Raw genomic sequence first — 6158 nt, forward strand, 5'->3', positions numbered from 1 at the left:
CCTGCTGTGTCTGCACCCACAGAACCTGTGCAGAAGAGGTTTAAAGCAAGAACAGTGAAGAATTCAGTGCCGTGGGTTCTAACTGATGTGCTGGTGAAACAAGGGCCTCCACCATCCCCTCCCTGCTGTTCCTGCATCCCTCCATCACCCCCACAGCTCTGCCCTTGCCTTTCCCTGGGAGCCCTGCTTTTCTCCCTCTTTCCCCCCTGTGTTGGTCTCCATGAGACTTTGTTGCAGATATTATCTGACTGATCTGGAACAGAGACATTGAAAAGCAAAAATAGTACTGTGTGTTTGTTGCTTTCCAGGTTCATTACAGGACAGGTCTTCATGTCTGTGTGGTTCACTGCAGTTCACCTTTACAGGGGGAAAACTGGATCAAAGGCTGCTCCCAGCAGTAGGAGTTTATGGGATTAGATGCAATAGAAGCAGTTGAGATTTTCAAATGGCAGCTGCTCTGCAAAACCTCGCTTTAAATGCACAATACTGGCTGGTCCTTGCCCTGCTGGGTCACACATTAGCAGTAAATGGAGCTAATTTTAACTCCAGTGAACGTGAGTCTGACTTTCAGACACTGCAGAAGGAGCATCACCCAGAAATAACTTTGAACAACCAAAGTCAGAAGGCCTGGAAGTGGTTTGAGCTTGGAGTGCCAGCAAGGCAGGACTGGTGTTGGGACTTGGGCTGGGATTGTCACAGCAGGTGACTCCGGAACTCCAGACCATCCCATGGTTGTTATTTCTCTCTGAACACACCCTGTGTTCCTATCTTCCTGCTAATTCCACAGATCCTGCAGCGTGTCTGGGGAGAGGCCCTGCCCTCGCGTGTGCAGCAGCAGAGGTGATTTCTGGGCTGGTGTTTGTGCCTGGCATGTTCTGATTCCCAGCAGGAGCTTTTAGAGTCACTGTGCCAGCTCAGGTTAGTAGCTGTTTAAAACAAATCATATTTGATTGGTAAAATAGACTGACAGAGGCCCCTGAGACAAGTCGAACCTTCCCACTGTGGCCCTCGAAAGGAAACAATGCCCTGGAACATAATTCCCAACGTGGAAAGTCCTGCCAGCATTTGCTCTTGGGGCACTAATTAACCTCGGGGCTGATTCTGTCTGCTCCCCTCCCCTCCTGCAAAGCCAGGCCTGGAGTTCGGGCCACCTCCCCATCCTGCTGCTCTGTTTGGTCCCAGAGAAGCAGCCAGGTAGGATGAGATGTCTGGGATGATAGCTCAGGGTGAGGAAGGGCAGGAATGGAGCAGTGGCAGGGGGATGGTGTGGAGGCATCTTGTCCTTGTATTCTGGAGAAGAAGCTCTGCAAAGGGAAATGTTTGATCCTTCACACATCTGGCTGTTGGTCAGAACTCCCTGGGCTTTGTGTCAGAATTAATGGCCTCAAAAAGTGACAGGGGGCAGTTTAGATGGATATTGGGAAGAAATTCTTCCCTGGGAGGGTGGTGAGGCCCTGGCACAGGTTGTCCAGAGCTGTGGCTGCCCCTGGATCCCTGGAAGTGCCCAAGGCCAGGTTGGACGGGGCTTGGGGCAACCTGGGATAGTGGAAGGTGTCCCTGCCCGTGGCAGGGGGTGCAATGAGATGGGCTTTAAGGTCCTTTCCAGTCCCTTCCCTCCCTCATCTGGTGCATTTATGGACCTGGTGGGGTGTGGGGGGTGTTCCTGCACTGCCCCAGCAGGAGAGAGGAAGCCAGGAAAGGGAAGGATGAATTAATTACACAGCAGCATGTTTAATATTTGAGTTGCTAATAATGAGCACGTTTAGTGGCTGTCAGTTGTTCTGAAAGCTGCTAAATACATATAACAAACGCAAACACAGACCACTGCAGTGCTTCCCACGCTTCAACAATGTACTCAACTCTCTCCCCCCTTCATCTTTGTCAGAAACAGAGCAGTCTCTGGGAATTTTGTCCAAAAACTACTAAAAACTGCGTAAGATTATGAAAATCTGACTTTCGGACCTTTTTGTAGGAGAATTGGTTACCGCCTGCAAAGCTTTTCCTTGGAAGTGGAATGAGATCGGCCGGGCCTGCAGAGGTGGACCGTGACACCTGGGGAGGGGAGGGTGGCCAGCCGTGTGTCCTGCTGGGGTCCCCAAAAGGAATGGGGCGTGGAGGGAGAAGCGGGATTGCTGGGTGCTCTTCAGAGGCTGGGGTGGTGCCTGCTTCCCAAAGGAGGTAAGAGTGAGCTGCTGGAGGTGGATCTGGAATGTGGGAGACAGTGGGAGTAGGAGCAGATGCTCTCCAAGCCCCACGTGGTGTGATCCCATGAGCTGGAATCAGCTTGGATGGGGAGTGACACACAGAGGCCTTGGAGAGGGGAACTTATAAAAACCCCAGGAGGAGGAGTTGGACTGGAAGGGCAAAGCTCAAGAAGGGTTTGTGAAGACCTTAAAATATCAGAGCCCCCACAGTATCACTTCAGGTATGCTGGCCCAGATTTATTGAGGGCAAAATGCTTTTGGTGCTTCCCTGAGAAGCATCCTCTGCACCTGCCCCAGCGCAGGGCACACAGAGAGGCACGGGCTGCACTGCAGGTTGGGTCAAATAAACCAGAACCACTCAGGTGTTCCCAGCTGGGCCTTCTCTGGGGATTCCCAAGGCACGGGCGGTGTGAAGGAGGGGCAGAAGGGCAAGGATGGGGGTTGAGAGCTGCAGCTGGAGTCAGCAATGTCCCCACATCCCCCCGGGTTCATCCCATTCTCCAGATGTTTGTATCTGGAGCGGAGCTGCTTTAGCAGAACATATTGGGTGAGGAATAGAGAGGTGGGAAGAGGCATTTTCTGGGTTTTAAGGCCCGGAGCTGGAAGGCACAGGACAACAGGAGCTCCAGCTGGAGTGACCCCGGGGCTGCTGCTGCTCACAGACCGTGGGCAGGGTGAGGGGGAGGGAAATGCAGCTGAAGCCGTTTGTTCTGGGCACCCCCGGGTGCAAACAGTGCAGAGAATAGCAGGGGGGGTCCAGCAGGAGCTGAGTAACTTTGTTAGTGATTAAGTGCCTTAATTAGCACTCTATTAAGTGCATTTGTTTCCTTCCCCGAGAAGCAGCCGGCATTTACTGCAACTAATCACTGCGGGGCTGCCGGGAGAAAACAGGGGCTGCTGTGGAGGGACGGGACGGCTCAGGGGAGGGGAATCACATCTGGCAGTGCTGCTGTGCAGGACCAGCTGTGTCCAGAGGCAGTTGCGAGCAGAGGGTTGGTATCTTAGAGGTCTTTGTGGGATAGACCCTCATCAAAGCCACAGGAGAGACGGCCAGGAACCTCACACTGATGACAACACGGATTTCAGACCTTGTGGGACCTCCTGGTCCCGACTCGTTTGCATCCCCTACGACTTGGGTCTGATGCTCCTTTTAGTGGCGGGTCATTTGAAATACTCTGAGTATTTTGGAAGCCTCAGCCCCACAGCTGTATCTTTGCAGGTCATGGGGGCTCTGGGTGTTGATGGGGGGCTGTGGCAGGTGGGAATTCCCATCTCTGTATCCTGGACAGTCCCAGGGTGATGAAACCCACGTGAGTCCGACCCACACCTGTAGGTGCCCCTTCCCCATCATCTGGCCAAGCCAAGGTAAAACCCCTCAGTGCCAAAAGATTGCTCCCTTAGGAAACTGCTCCAGGTCCCTTTGCTTCCCCCCTCACACCAGCAAAGCCTCAGCTCCTCCCCAGCAAGGGCTCAGGGAGCTGCACAAGACAACACGTGGGGGTGATGGGGAAAAGGGTTATTCTTGGTCATCCTTCCCATGGCCTCTTTTTTTTCACTTTTTTTATTTTTTTAATGTTAAACTGTTCATTTTCAGATTTTGAGTCACAATATTTCTCCAAGCGAAAGGCCATGAGTTTGGAAAAAATCCAGTTTATTCCTTCAGAATTCTTTGCCATCATTTCAGCATAAAAGAACCAAACCAGGCTGGTACCTGGTGCTGATGGGGATGGAGGGATGGCCCCTGTGCCAAAGGTGCTCATCTCTTTCCAGAGCTTCCTGCCAGGTGCTCGGGGTGTCCCCTGAACGTGAGGACAAGAGTGGGTTGATGAGGATCAGAGAGTGGGTTTTCAGGCCAAGAAAGGGCATTAAGGGATGTCTGAAGCCATCAGACAGACCAGAAATGGGAATATTTTTATTAACTTATCCCCAAGGTATAGTAAAGTGAAGAGTTGAACAGAGATTTTACCTTTGTTTGTCTGGTTTCTCATGGTACAAAACCAACCATAAACACAGGGTTACATTTTTGGGCCCTTTCAGTTTGTTGAGCTTCAGACCCAACAGAAGAGCCAAGCTTTGCTTTAGCCAAAGTTTTCCATTTATCCCCCAATGGGAGGACATGACTGGGTTTGGGAAAACCAATTTCTCTGCACTGTTCCCGCACAGCTGGAGCCAAGTGCTTCGGGAGCAATGACTGGGGGCAGGAGGGTTCCCAGGAGAGCTGGAACCGCATTATCTTCCACTAAAAATACCTCCCACAGAGCATCAAACCTCTCTGAAATAACCCCTGGGAGGGAGCAGGATCCAGCCTGGGCTCCCTGGGGCTGTGGCTGCGGGTCACAGCTGGAGGGCAGGAATGGGAGCGACAGGAGACACGGCTTTCCTGGAGCAACAGCAGCAGAGAGGGGAGAAACCCCCCGTGGGAAAGGGGCTGTGCTGGGAGGGAGTGGGAGCAAGAGCATCCTCTGTGTGGAGGTGCAAGAGATGGGGAGAACAGGAAGGGAAACCAGAAGGTTGGCAGGGGAGTGGGTTGATTTTTGGGTGGTCCCACTCATGGTTCTGAACATCTCGGTGGCTCCCACCGCCTGTCCATGGCTCTGAGATTCCCTGTGCTGGGAGGAGCCATGGGTGTCCCGCGTGACTGGCAGGTGGCTCATCCCTCCTCGAGCACTGTCAAGATTTGTTCTGCTCTCTGAGGCTGCAAAGTGGCTCCTGAAGTTGGGTTTTTTTTTATTTCCCAGGGAGGAAAGCAAATACTCACTTTTCCCTGCACCTTCCCGGCGTGTTCAGCCATTTGCCAGTTAGTCATGCTCCCAGGAAAAGCAAAGGCTGCATGATGGTGAGTGACAGGTCTGAGGAACTGGCACTAATTATATCCTAGCACTGAAAAAAATAATGCACCAGGCTGGTGAATCCTGCTGGGAGAGAGCCGGGTCCTCTGAGAGCTCCTGGGAGCAGCTGGGATGCCCCAAAGCCACCCTGTGGACCCACAGACCCCATCACCATGTCCTGGCTGTTCATGTCATGGAATCATCACAGGATCACAGAAAGGTTTGCATTGGAAGGGACCTTAAGCCCATCTCATTTCAAACCCCCTGCCATGGGCAGGGACACCTTCCACTAGCCCAGGTTGCTCCAAGCCCCGTCCAGTCTGGCCTTGGACACTTTCAGGCATGGGAAGTCACCTTGCTGTGGGCTTCATCCCATCCATTTCTACCCTGATTTTCCTCCAAGCCTGCTAGGAGGTGTTTAGGCAGGTTTTTCTTCCAGCTGTGTGTCTTTGATAGATTCAAACTCCTGCTCCCCCTACCAGGAGCCAACAATCCTTGGACTGGCACCAGCAGCTCTTGCTGTCCCACCACCACTCCAATGGTGTCACCTCTTCCTCAGGTGCTGGGAGAAGCTGGGCTTTTGCTTTTTCCCCTCTTGCCCTCACTGCAGCATCACTTGGGGCTCTCTAGGAGCTGCCCCAGAGCCCTGATGAGTCGGGAGGGATGGTCTGTCCAAGGAGTGTCCGGCAGCTCTTATGTATTAACTCTCTTATTTATCCTGCTGAGTGGGTTGCACTGCCCAGACACAGCCCTGCTCCCCTTGCCAGGGTGCCTGTGGTAGCCAAACACCCTGCTTTGGGGCCATCTCTCCCTCCTGCCCCCCGTGGCTGGGCAGCAAGGCCAAGGCCCAGCACCCACCCCACTGCAGGGCACAGGGAAGGTGAGGTCTTGGCACTGGGACCAACACTGTGGGTGCTGGAGTTATGATGCCTGGAAAGATTTCAAGGATGAAAATGCTGTAACTAAGGGGGAAAATTACACCTCTGGTTTTGTCTGGTCATGTAAGTGTAGTTAGTGGCAGGGATAAAGGTGCCCACAGGCAGCCCCATGTGGGGGGGACACCCTGGGGTGCCTCTGCTGGGGCTGCCAGAAGGGCACGGGGATGTCTCTGAGCTCTGAGGGGGTG

This window comes from Pseudopipra pipra, chromosome 13 (genome assembly GCF_036250125.1).
Source record: "Pseudopipra pipra isolate bDixPip1 chromosome 13, bDixPip1.hap1, whole genome shotgun sequence".
Taxonomy (NCBI): Eukaryota; Metazoa; Chordata; class Aves; order Passeriformes; family Pipridae; genus Pseudopipra; species Pseudopipra pipra.